Below are 12,756 nucleotides of genomic sequence, written 5' to 3'. Positions count from 1 at the left end.
ATAGCTCTGTTGATTTCAATTTCAATTGTGTATACAGTTGACTTTCATATCATGCACATTACTAGCATCACAACAGAGCCAATAGTGTTGTTGTACATGTAGACCCGTGGTACCCATCTGAAATCTTGTTGTGCCGTGTAGTTTCTCACGCTTTGTATTCTTTCACTGCTGCTTTGTCTTGAACTGATATGATTTGAACCGTGTCTCTATTTTGATTTGGCAAGACAATGCAGTGACCATAGGACATAGATATATGTTTGTTTGATGCTTTTATTATGTACTAGTACTTGGCAATAGAAGACTTGGTAGTTTAATCCTGTCCACCTTACTAATGAACTGGTTCACCGAAATGAGTTTCATATACTAGTACATGCTAAACTTGTTATGTGTCTGCTTGTTTCTTCTTTTAGAATGCTGACAGAATATTGGGGAAGAGTGCCTTATTAAGCAATGGTAAAGGAAGTAATGCAGATAAGGTTCAGGATAGTGACACATCCTTGTTGGTCTCCAACAAAGCTGATAAAACAGCTAAGGAAGACTATCTTGAAGACAGCGAGACAACCCCAAAGTCCTGTCTTGGTTTAGTGTTCGAGTTACTGGCCACTACCGCTTGCACAAGCTATTCAAACTCACTGTTTGAATCAGTTCGGTTTCTTGAGTCTCAACTACAAGCTGAAAGACATCGATCAGCTGTGCTGCGACAAGAAGCGGAAGGACTGCCGAAATCCCTGGAGCATTCAGATGCATACTTTCTGGTGCAACAGCAAGCGTTGGAGGATTTTAGCGCCAAACATGACAAAGCTAATAAGCTTGCTAAGCTTATTGCCAACATGGTGGATACCCAGGATAACGTTTCTTGAGCTCTTCTGAAGTTGTTTCAGTTATGCTCTTGTTTTGCTGCCGCGTTTATTTGCACTGGTGGCCAATTTTGACGGCCAGTGTATGTAATGTGCTGCTTTGTTCCCTATATTTGCACTGGTGACGAACTTTGATGCCCAGTGGATGTAATATGTGTAATAGCGGTAATAGGTTAGCGTTAATTGCTTGCTTATTTATTTCCTTATTGTCTTGTTAGTTGTTTGCTTGTAGCCACTGCAGTTCTTTTTCTGTGTTTTTCTAGTGGCCACAATAGCCTATTTTTGGTAACTAGGCCAAAATAATCATGGCAACACACGGACTGTTGTAACCATGGGCCTCCTGCAGGCCGTATGATCCATGGGCCTTCTTTCGGCCGTAGGATCCATTGGCCTTCTATACGGGCCGTAGGATCCATTGGCCTTCTATACGAGCCTTAGGATTCATGGGCCTTCTACGGGCCGTAGGGTCCATGGGCCTTCTACAGGCCGTACGATCCATGGGCCTTCTACGGGCCGTACTATCCATGGGCCTCATACGGGCCGTAGGATCCATGGGCCTTCTACGGGGCGTATCATCATTTCGCCAATCATGGGCCGTACTATTCGTGGACCATAACGGGCCGTTAATAGGCCGTATTTGATAACTCTATGAGAACAACCCAACAGGTTTTTTTTACATGAAAACGGCCCAACGTATTAACGGTCCGCAAACGGGCCGACTGTAACGACGGGCTGAATTTGGCCCACAAGCAGAAAATGACAGTAACGGGCCGTATGTAACCGAATGCTGCAAATGAGCCCAAGAATCAATGGGCCCTGAGAAGGCCGAAAAATAACTTGGGCTGGAAACGGCCCAATGGAATAACGGGCCGTTAATGGGTATAAAGTGATACACTGTTCATTACGGACCAGTTTCACCACGGGCCGTTAATGGGTCAAGAGTTACAAAGGGCCTCATATGGGCCGAAAGAAGTCATGGGCCACACATGGGCCGGAAGTTAAAACGGGCTGGAATCATATTGGACGGCCCAGATGACGCTACTGGGCCTAATTCGGAGAGGTCGTAACGGGCCCTGGGTTAGCGGGCTGTAAATGGGCTATATGCGAACATGCCGTTAACAGGCTTTCCGTGGGCCGGCCCGCCACCTTTTGACCAAGTCAAACGGGCCGGCCTTTTCACAGGAATGGGCCTCTGTTGGGCTGTGCCACGTGTCGCCGTATCATAGGCGCCTTCGGTCCAATGAGTGGATGACATCTGTCCCAACGGTGAGCCGACACGTGTTTCCTCCAGCCAATGATGATTTTACACGTGGAAAATCCCCATTGGTCGGGGCTGTTAACGGGTTATCAGATCCAAAACCGGACCCGATAGCTTAACGGCGTTCCGTTACGGTGGATGCCACGTGTCGGTCACCCTTGACGAAAGCACTTCTGTGACGCGCGATTTATCGTCATGGAAGTGGACACTTCCGTGATGATAATTTTGGTAATGTCATGGAACACTTCTACGACAGCACAGGTATGACTATCTTGATTATGTCATAAAATCATCATGGATGTACATGCATGACAAAAAACGCGACCTACTGTGACAAACACGTATCATCAAGGAAGTGTATTTTTTTTGTAGTGCAAGAAGGTAACGAGTTTCGCCGTCGCCGATCCGTCCGAAGATAAAGCAGGTTTTCACCCCGGCCAACACTCACCGTCACCGAACGTCACACCCCAGCAACCACGCCGTCCACACGGCCATGGCCTCCGGGCAGCACCGAGCCACGGGCTCCGCCCAAGAGCACCGCGCTACCACCACCAAGGTTGCCGCCTTGGCATCCAAGACCTTGACACCACCTCACCCGAGATCCACCGCTACCCCAACCAAAGAGACGAGCGGAAAGGTCCCGCCTTTCACACCCCTAGGCAGCCCCAAGCGCCGAGACCCAATAGGCCGGCCAAAATTGGCCTCCATCGACCCGTCCTGCTGCACCGGGCGCGAGACGAGCTCAGTCCAGTGGCACCGTGTGCGAGATGAGGTCGGTCCTGCTGCACCGTGTGTGAGACGAGCTCGGTCCTGCTACACCATGTGCGAGACAAGATCGGTCCTGCCGCACCGGTCGCGAGACGAGCGATGGACCGCAGCTGGGAGAAGGACAACCCTTCGACGAAAGTAGCGCCCGGACGACAAGGAGAGGAGTCGAAGGTTGACACAGGCCGCCTGCGAGCGGGCAGACGCGGGAACAATCCAACCGCCGCCGCAACCAACCTGCCACCTCGCGAGCCGCCCACCAACAAGCCGACGTCGGAGAAGACCAGCCGCCGCCTTGGAACGGCCCGGACCACCGCCGTGAGCCACCACCACGCCGTGGCAGCCCACATCCACACCAGGACCCCGAAGGCCAGCACCGAGCCGCCCGCCGGCAGCCATGGGCCAGATCCAAGCCGATCTGGCCGGCAACCACCGCCGCCAGCAGCAGCAGCTAGCGCGCCGCCGTGGTCCACGGTCATGGCCATGACCCCACCAGGTCGCAGCCCGCCCCCGCGTCGCCCGACGCCCACACGCCCGCCAGACCAGAATGGTGCTGGACGGGGCCGCCGTCGCCAAGCACGCACCACCGCCCCGGACACCAGCCGAGGCCACACCGCTGCCACGGACGACCACCGCCGCACCCCACGGCGCCGCCCGCAGCCCGCGTCGCGATGCGGCCAGATCTGGCGGAGCTGCGTAGCCCCGCACCATCCACCGCCACCGGCCGCCCAGCACGCTCCGCCACCACGACGCCCGTCGCGCAGCCAGCAAGATGCCGTCGCCGCACAGCTCCGACTCCCCGCCACGCCGCAGCGCCCGCCGCCAGCGCCGCACCCCAGCCCGGCCGCCCCGTCTCGCATCAAAGCCCCGCGCGAGAGGACGAAATCTCCCCGCCGCCGCCGGCGCCAGCTGCGCTTCGCCCGGCTGCGCCCCCTGGCGGCGGCGAGGGAGGGAGGAGAGGAGGAGGGGCGCCCCGGCGGCGGCGGCTAGGGTTCCCTCCTGGCCGCCCGCGGGGGGGACGCAGGAGGGTCGCGAGGAGAGCTTCCTTTGGCTTGTTTGTTTCTGCTCGTCCCTCTTCCTTTAGACGCTCAGTGGCTGCAATGATGATCAGCCAAGCTGCTGTTGATCGATCTAAGGATGCTGCACTGGTCCAGCAGATCAAAATGCTAACCAGGGGTGATAGGAGGGTCCAGGTGAAGGCTATTAAACGTGAGAGGAATCAGCTTAGTCACGAGCTTGCTCGTATAGCTCGTACAGACATAAAAACTGCAGTTTGGCTGGATTCAGGTTGATTAATATAAATCCTTTTTCCCCCGCAAAAAAAAAGAGAAATGAATTAACAATATACCCCTGGTTAAATACTTTAAACGTCTGCACTGCACATGTGCCACCGAACTAAGTTTGGCGCTTCAGACCTCCAGTCATCCTTTGCATGCTTAGAGATTGGAATTTGCACTATGTTATGCACAGTTCGTTGACATCGTGGAATCCAAAAGTGTCAACCCAAGACGGAAGAGGGAAAGAAAAGAAAAATAGAAGCCCAAGAAAGGGTATCTGAATTCTGATGGAGCTGGATTTTCCAACGCACCAAAGGAAGTTTATGTTTCATAGTCGTAATAACATGATCTGAAGCCGAACCGTTATCACATCAAAGTAAATTGTGAAGGACCATTTTTGTAAGTTTTGCTTCCATGTTTCAGTATGTTTTTTTTACGGGCAAGCTTCAGTACACCAGAGCTTCAGAGTATCTCGGTGTCAGCACTCTTCCTCCTCAAATGAGACCAAGTTTTGCTCCCATAAACATCGGCTTCATTCCTGTAACACTATGCGTGAAGAGGAAGAAGAAAGGGGACAGGGAACAGAGGAGACAGGGGAATTCAGATCTTAACTGACGAAACAGTCGACACTCGACAAGCGCCAGTGTTTATACACCTACAGGGCTACACACACACACCACACACAGACGCCTCCTATCCAGGCTCAGCCACACCACATTCCTAACGACACGCACACGGCACACGGCACACGGACATGCTGTGCCAACACACACAAACGCTCTCACAGCCAAGGGATAATTTCCACATTTCTAGGCAAATAAAAATTCCTACTGACATCTTCGTGTCGAGAAAATGGATCAAGACATATCTGCCTGCGTTGACGCACACATGTAGACAAAATCTCTAGGGAAAGAGACGACGGTCACAGCATGATCTAGTTCTGATATATTATATCTACTTCCACACTACACTGATCACATGCCGTGGTAGAGTTCTGACTTTGCTTGACGGGCATGGCATTGGTTCCTTCATGTTGCGGATGCTTTCAGAGATTCCAGCCTGCAGGTACGTTGATCGATCACATTGGCGTTGCATTCTAGCTGAATATTGTCAGCATATCATCGACCCAATTTGTAGGAAAATTTACCAGGACACGCATTCGTACGGATTTGCTTCACAGCATGGATTTTCCTGATGCTGCCATCACAGAGTGGTATCTGAACTCTGACAGTAGTTCAAATCAAGATAATTTTCAGAATACCAAACAAGTACTCTATACACACAAGAGGGTATCAAGATAAATTAGTGTTACCTAGTTGGATTTCCGAGTGTTATCTGCTTACTCTCGTTTTCTTAAGAACAAAACGGTGCTGCAGCTGACGTCATCTGTCACTTGATTCCTGACAGACACGAAATAGTGTCTAGTGTGATAACCAATTTCCTTGACAAATACAGAGAGGGGAGATGATGGAAGCGTTTTTTTCCCTCCGCCTCAGATTAAGTAGTGTCACCAAAGCAATTCACGTATCACTTATGAAGCAGAACAGAGGTTTGGCTAGCTTAAGTACTTTGCTCATTTGTTTTGAGCATAGTTGGGGATGAAATTAAAGAGAGATGGAGCATACCTTCCAAATGGACCAATCACCTCGAGAGCTTGGAGGAAATGTATTTGTTCAAGGGCCGTTGGTCGGAGAAATGAGGAATGTAACTAAAAGATTTTTCCTGACGGAGCTCAGCCCGTAGGTTGGGTCGACGTAACCTCATCTCAAGAGGAACCAGCGGTGACCGCTGCTACCATACTTCTGGTTGTCCTGCTTAAGAGAATTAGCAGGTAAGTAATCAAGGATAATAGATCTTGAGATATCGTCCTTGTTGGCCGAAAGCTAATGAAAATTGTAATTCCCACCATGTTAGAATAAAATTATGAGAGTGCTACATGCATGAGGAAAGTACAAAGTCGAGTTTTGTCTCCATCAAATTTTACCTGAAACACGTTGTCACTCATGTGCTCTATGGATTTGCAGTATTAGAGGGCTGTGATCAGATTTGCCTCTTCATCAGTCATGCTCGTGAAAGAAGCCTTCGTGGACACCAACATACCGAGCTTTGATGAATTTTAACTTCCCCAACCTGAAAGGATTGATAAACTATCATTAGGAAACAGATTAAGACTAGGCACTAGCAGGAAGTACTAGAGATGTCATTGGATTAGAAGTTTACCTCTTTATGCTAATTTTGGTGATGTTGACGCGAGCACAGAGCAGTAAGCAACGGGATATACTTGTCCAATAAAAGGCAGATACTCATCCAGAGAGCTGCATGAAGGTGATACTTGTTCCAGTTCCGAATTCTAATTCTGCTGGAATGTGTTTAACTGGGATACGGACCAAGTGGTGGAAATACTCCCCACCTTCTTTGCACCGTCTTTGCAACTCAGGGCAACCATATATGCTTAGCTTGTCAAGGGCTGGCAACTGCTGAAGGAGGCCATTTGGGAATTCCTCCGTCGCTGGACAATGAGTGATTTCCAATTTCTGAAGAGAAGTGAGGCCATCCATCCCATCAGGCAACCCTTTGAGGTTCTTGCAGTCATGAACCAGTAGGTAGCTCAGCTTTGCCAGATCTCCAAGGTTCGAAGGCAGCTCCACCAAACCTCCGAAGCATTGAATCCACAAAATTTCAACAGATGTTGGCAACCTTGGAATATCCCATAAACACTTCACCTCCCGCACCGGGAATTCTGATAAACTCAGGTCTTTGAGAACGGGGCTCTGTGGAAAACTTGCAACCTTAGGGCAGCAGCAGATTTCTAGCTTCTCAAGCACCGGGAATATTACTGAGCTATCAATGGCCACACCTGCACTGTTTTCTGCCCAACCCTCTAGACTAGGTAGCTCTTCCAAGAACATCTTCTTCAACTTCGGGAAAATCTGTAGAGGGGTATTGTGTCTTTCAACTTCTATGCAAAGGTTATCACACAATGTCTTCAGTTTGCCCACGTTCGTTAAGGATAAGTACTCCAGTGAAGGTGACAACCATACTACAGGTATATTCTTACACCTTGTCCAGTTCGTAATTGTGAGTTTTCTTAAGCACTGAAACATCTGAGGGTCTCTCATCCATCGTGGTATTTCTAGGCCACCATATCCATACAACTCCAAAATTTGGATCTTGCTATGAGGTTCTAGATGCTGGAACACTTCTTCCTCAATACATGCCTCACTTTCGGGCTCTTCATATCTTTTAAGGCCCCAAGAAAACAACAGCTCACTCAGATTTTGCTTCTGTTGGAGATTGGCTTCTTTTGCGTGCTTTACACTCTTTATTTTCCTCAAGTTGTACAATTTCATCTTATTGCAAAGGTGTCGCAAGTCTTTGAGTTCCTCAATACCACAACCCTCTCTAGTATCCACAACAAATCTTGTTAGTGTGCGAAGATTGTTCAACTGGCCAATGTTTCGAGGCATCCGCTCCAACTTATCACATCCAGAAAGATAAAGATGTATGAGCTTTCTCAGGCTTATCATCATGTCCTCTGGTAGCTCTTGCAGTCCTTCACAATGATTGAGCCTTAACGTTTGCAGGTTATACAACAGACATATTGAGTCGAGCAATATAGCATTGGGTTTACAATTGGAGAGGTCAAGATACCGCAAATGTTTTGCATTTATGGCCTTGAAACTGGCACCCGACGTACTCTGCCAATGCAATGCTCGTAATGATACACGTGGCAGCCGGTTAAAATCCAGGTGTATCCTTGAAGGAGCTAACAAAGTGCGGAGAGATGTTTTGCCTTCCAACAATCGAGTGATATGTTCCAATTCAACCTCTGACATTTGCAGGTGACGGACATTTTTTACCAATGTTTTCTGTTCAGTCAATTCTTCTATGGTGGCACATTCATTGCTAACATCTCTAGCCAAGTCATGCATTAAGTCATGCATTTTACAAACTATTGTCCCATATCCTATGGCATCAGAATAGCCATCAGATTTGACTACCACTTTAATATCTTGCAGGAAGGTTCTCCAAACCAACTCATGGAAAATAAATTCTCCTTTCCATGTTAAATCCATTGTTCCATCTTCTTGAATAAAGTGATTTGCCATCCATAGTTGGATCAACATATCCTTCTCCATCTCATAATCTTTGGGGAAAAGTGCACAAAATGCAAAGCATTGCTTCATTTCAGATGACAGGTGTTTGTAGCTTAACTTCAGTATGGGCATGACTTCGTGTTTGCCTCCAATATTATCCCCAATGTTACTTTCTTCGATGGCCTTCCATTCCTCAACTCGTTTCTTTGAACTCAGCAATCCACCCATTGTCTTCAAAGCAAGAGGCAATCCCCTGCATTTTTTGACAATACATCTTCCTGTGGTGATTAATTCTGTTTGCTCCTCTACACCATTGCTAAATGCTTTGTTTGAAAACAGTTTCCATGAATCTTCTTCACTCAGAAATGCTAGCTCATGGGGCTTAACAGTGCCCATTATATAGGCCACTTGTTTGCTTCGACATGTGACCATGATAATGCTTCCTGGTGAGTCAATTGCAGAAAACTACCACATTTACGGCTAGGTTTGCGAAAAACCACCAAGTCGATAATCCGTTGCAAAAAACACCATGATTTCACTAAACTCCTTGCAAAAAGCACTAATCGGGTGATTTGGCCCATTTGATCATTTTCTGACAAGTGGGGCCAGATTGTAAGGAGGTGTCTTAGCAAAAATATTACGTACACACCCCTGGATCTTAAAATAGCAAGCAATCAACCCCTCCTCCCGATATCCTGCTCCCGATCCAATCGGGAGGAGGCAACCGCCGGGCGCCCTCGCAGCCGACCATGCCGCCCCCGCCGCCGCCGGAAGCCCGCCCACCGCCCTCTGTCCATGGCGCGGACGCCCTGAGCCGCCATGCCCTGGTCCTGAGCCGCCGTGCGCAATCCAGTCCCTCCCCATCTGGGCCAGCAACTTTTGCGGCGGCGATGGACTGCATATCCAGCCCGCGGGGCTGTAGCTCGCCTCCAATGCTCCGGCGGCTTCGGCGAAGAGGCGTCGGGCGGTGAGGCAGGCCTCGCTGGCGCGGACGGCTACGAAGCGAAGGAGGCTGCCCGCGAAGAGCACGTCGACGGTGGCGGCCAGGTAGGCGATGTGGAGCGTCGAGGCGTCCGCCATGGATGGATCTTGGAGGTCCACCGGCATGGTCTCTCCGACGAGAACCAACAGGAATGGTGGCTGCCGCAGGGAGCCCGTCCCTGAGCCCACACTGCCGCCGGGAGCCCGCCCCTGCAACCCTTCGTCCCTTCTGTTTCCTTCCCGACGAATGCTGCCGCCCCATAACACAGGCGTCCATGGGAGGAGAGGAGGAGCGTGACGCAATAGACATCTCCGACGCTGACGAGGGCGTCACCGCGCGTACCGGATGGCAGGGCCAGTGCGCCGCGGTTGTGCACACCGGGGGTCTGATTGCGTTTCTTTGTAAATATCTAGGGGTGTGTGTGCTAATTTTTTGCCAATTAAGCTCCTTACAAGTTGGCCCCACTTGTCAGAAAGTGATCAAACGGGCCAAATCATCCGATCAGTGCTTTCTACAAGGAGTTTAGTGAAATCACAGTGTTTTTTGCAACGAATTACCGACTTGGTAGTTTTCTGCAAACCTTGCCGCAAATGTGGTAGTTTTCTGCAATTGACTCCTTCCTGGTCCACCAACAGAACACAATAGTGGCTTCAATTCATCATCCCACGTCCTTTTTTCTTCATTCCATACATCATCGAGAACAAGTAAAAATCTTTTCCGGCCAATGACTTCCTCAAGTTTCTTCTGCAATAATTCAATGTTGCCAGACATGCACCAACCTCCCTTTCTAGCCAATGCCTTTTCGTTTTCTGGCAAATCATCTATAGCCAATTCAATGATGGATTTCAGAATAGCAATAACATCAAAATTATCTGCCACGCAGTGCCAGATCTTCAACTGGAAATGATGCTGGACCTCTCGGTCGTTGTACACCATCTTAGCACGTGTCGTCTTGCCAAGACCGCCCATACCAAAGATGGGCAGCACCTGCACCCTCCGCTGATTTTGCTGGTCTAGCAGCAATTTCACCACTCCCTTCTTGTCATCATCTCTTCCAAACAGCTCGGTGGACTCATCCAATTTGGAGTGCGTCTGCCGCCAAGTATGTTGCTGCTCCATCCGATTCACGGAATTCTCGAGGCCAAACGTGTTCATCTCCTCCACTAACTCCTTGATCTTATTGAGAACTCCCTTGAGCTTCCTGCTCATGGCAAAACGGAAGAGCAGTGGGCTGTGGTGCGTGACGTAGCCGAGTACCTTGCGGGAGGTGGAGTCGCCGATCTGGGCTTTGCGCCGCAGCGCTTCGTACTGGAACGTCCTCGTAGGCGACGGCCTTGAGCTTCTCCATCCAGCTCTTGATGTAGCCATTCGTCTGACTCATTTCCTCCGCGTTGACTAGCTTGCACTCCACGGCTAGCAGATGGTGTTTCAGTGTTTCACGGTCGTCATCGAGGCCACACATGCGGGTCACGGTCTGGACGAGAGCGTCTGCAGCCTTGCTGGTCACACCGCGCACCAAAGGGAGAAGCAGAGATTCTGCCATGATCTTGCAGATCGATGGAAGAAGAACTGCAGCATGTGAAGAAGGGGAAAGGGATTAAGCACCGACGGACGAGGAACAACCGGAGAAGTGCAAATCACACCCAAGATTCGAGGGGAGCATGTACCTTAGCAACACCCAAAATGGAGCAGATCCAAATTGGTGAAAGGGCAGAGATATCTCCCCGTGGAGCTCTGTCGCCAAGGCTCCTATGGGGTGCTGCGGTTGGTGAAATGAGAAGGAAAGCAAGTGGTGATAAACTTAAGCAAGAGTTGGGTCAATTGCTTTGCTTTCACATGTCATATGCATACACCATACGCATACGCGGGTTCAACATATAATAACATGGCGATGCGAGTTTTCCGTGGTTCGGCATACAGTGTCCGTGAGTGCATAGCTCGGTGCTTTCGCATCTGCTCAGCCCGCATGCTATACTCTCTTTCCTGGCAACGCTGCTAAATGGGTTTCAACCTGCCAATTATTAATTAAACCCATTAAGCGTCGCGTGAAGGGTGGCCAACCAGCTATGCCATGTGGCGCAAGCTGGTTGACTGTGGTGAAAAAGCTTTTGGGATATTATTTTTAGATGGATGTGAGGAATTTTTTTAAATTTTTTAAATTTTTAGATGGAGGTGATGACCCCATAAGTTTTTAAATGAAGGGGATCACTGAAGGAAAGGTTGGTCATAAATTTGGAGAGTTTGCTTTTATGTTGATGATTTTTTTTCTTTTTTTTACTTCTTTTTCTAAATGGAGGTGAGGATTTTTTTTTAAATGTTTTTCTAGATGGAAGCGAGGACTCCGTCTATTTTTTTAAATGAAAACGTGTGCACAACTTCCTCTCAAGCGGTGCCACAGGGTGATGCCCCAACCACTAGTATCATATACTCCCTCCGTTCCATAATATAAGAACGTTTTTGACACTAGTGTAGTGTCAAAGACGTTCTTATATTATGGGACGGAGTGAGTAAGTAGTAGTGGGTGGAAGAGAAAGACACAACAGCTACCAAACAAAGTGTACACAATCTTCTAAAAGGAAATATCTTTCTCCTTGCAAATATCATACTGCACTTGCGTGTGGATCTAGAGAAGCCAAACATAATAGCTACTCGCATACTCCCAAATAAAGCGTTGAAGGAAGTTTCCACTTGCTGTAGTATCGTGCAGTACTTCGGTGTAGCCCATATCATGCAGTATTAAACAAAGTGTTGGACGGATTTTGAACATTTTGAAGGGTTCCACGTATATTGCGATTGAAGAGACGACATTAAATGGCATGTTAAGCAAGTTCATGAAAAGTTGAACTTCTAGCCATTTTTCATAATGCAACAGAGGATATTATGGCATGATTGTGAATGGCAACTGGATATTAATGCTCATAAACATGCTTAGTCAATTTTTGGACTGTACAAACCAATCTTCTAAAAGGAAATCTCTTTCTCCAGATTACTGGGATGGAAAAAGAAGTTGGCATCGTAAAGCAGAGCAGGGGAGCACTAGGTGGGAGGGGTACAGAACTGATGAACATGGCTGGTATATGGTAAGTGGGAATGCCTGGTACAGAACTGAGAGCTACCCTTTTTTTTTGAAGGCAACTGAGAGCTACCTTGACTGCTGCGGCCACCGGGAAAATGCCTGGTAAATTGGGATGCAAAAGCAAGAAGGTTAGTTTTCAGGTGAAAAGAAATAATAGGAGGCGCTCCTATCCTATATGTAGCAAATCATGTGTCAGGACTTTCTACACATTTAAAGAACATGTGGTGGAATTTAAAGATTGAACAACTGCAACAGAACCTGTTTCGTAATTCTTTCATGCAAAAATGCCTTCACTTCCCACATGTAACGCTTTACACATGGCACCTAATTTCTTGGTCTGGTCAATTGTTTTCTTTATCTGTAATGCTTTGGGTACGGTTCATGTGAACACTATTTCAAGTTTAAAAAACAAAGAATAAGTACACATTAGCACGAAAGTGTCCT

The 12,756-nt window shown here is 48.4% G+C and overlaps 1 pseudogene; it reads right to left on the bottom strand.

Moving 5' to 3' along the window:
- Nucleotides 1–4,741: 4,741 nt before the first annotated feature.
- LOC123167731 (disease resistance protein RGA2-like) lies at nucleotides 4,742–11,078 on the bottom strand (annotated as a pseudogene).
- Between the last annotated feature and the right edge of the window lie 1,678 nt (nucleotides 11,079–12,756).

Source organism: Triticum aestivum, chromosome 7D, assembly GCF_018294505.1.
Source record: "Triticum aestivum cultivar Chinese Spring chromosome 7D, IWGSC CS RefSeq v2.1, whole genome shotgun sequence".
NCBI lineage: Eukaryota > Viridiplantae > Streptophyta > Magnoliopsida > Poales > Poaceae > Triticum > Triticum aestivum.
The sequence above is the reverse complement of the archived record's forward strand: the minus strand, read 5'-3'. Positions and strand labels throughout refer to the sequence as shown.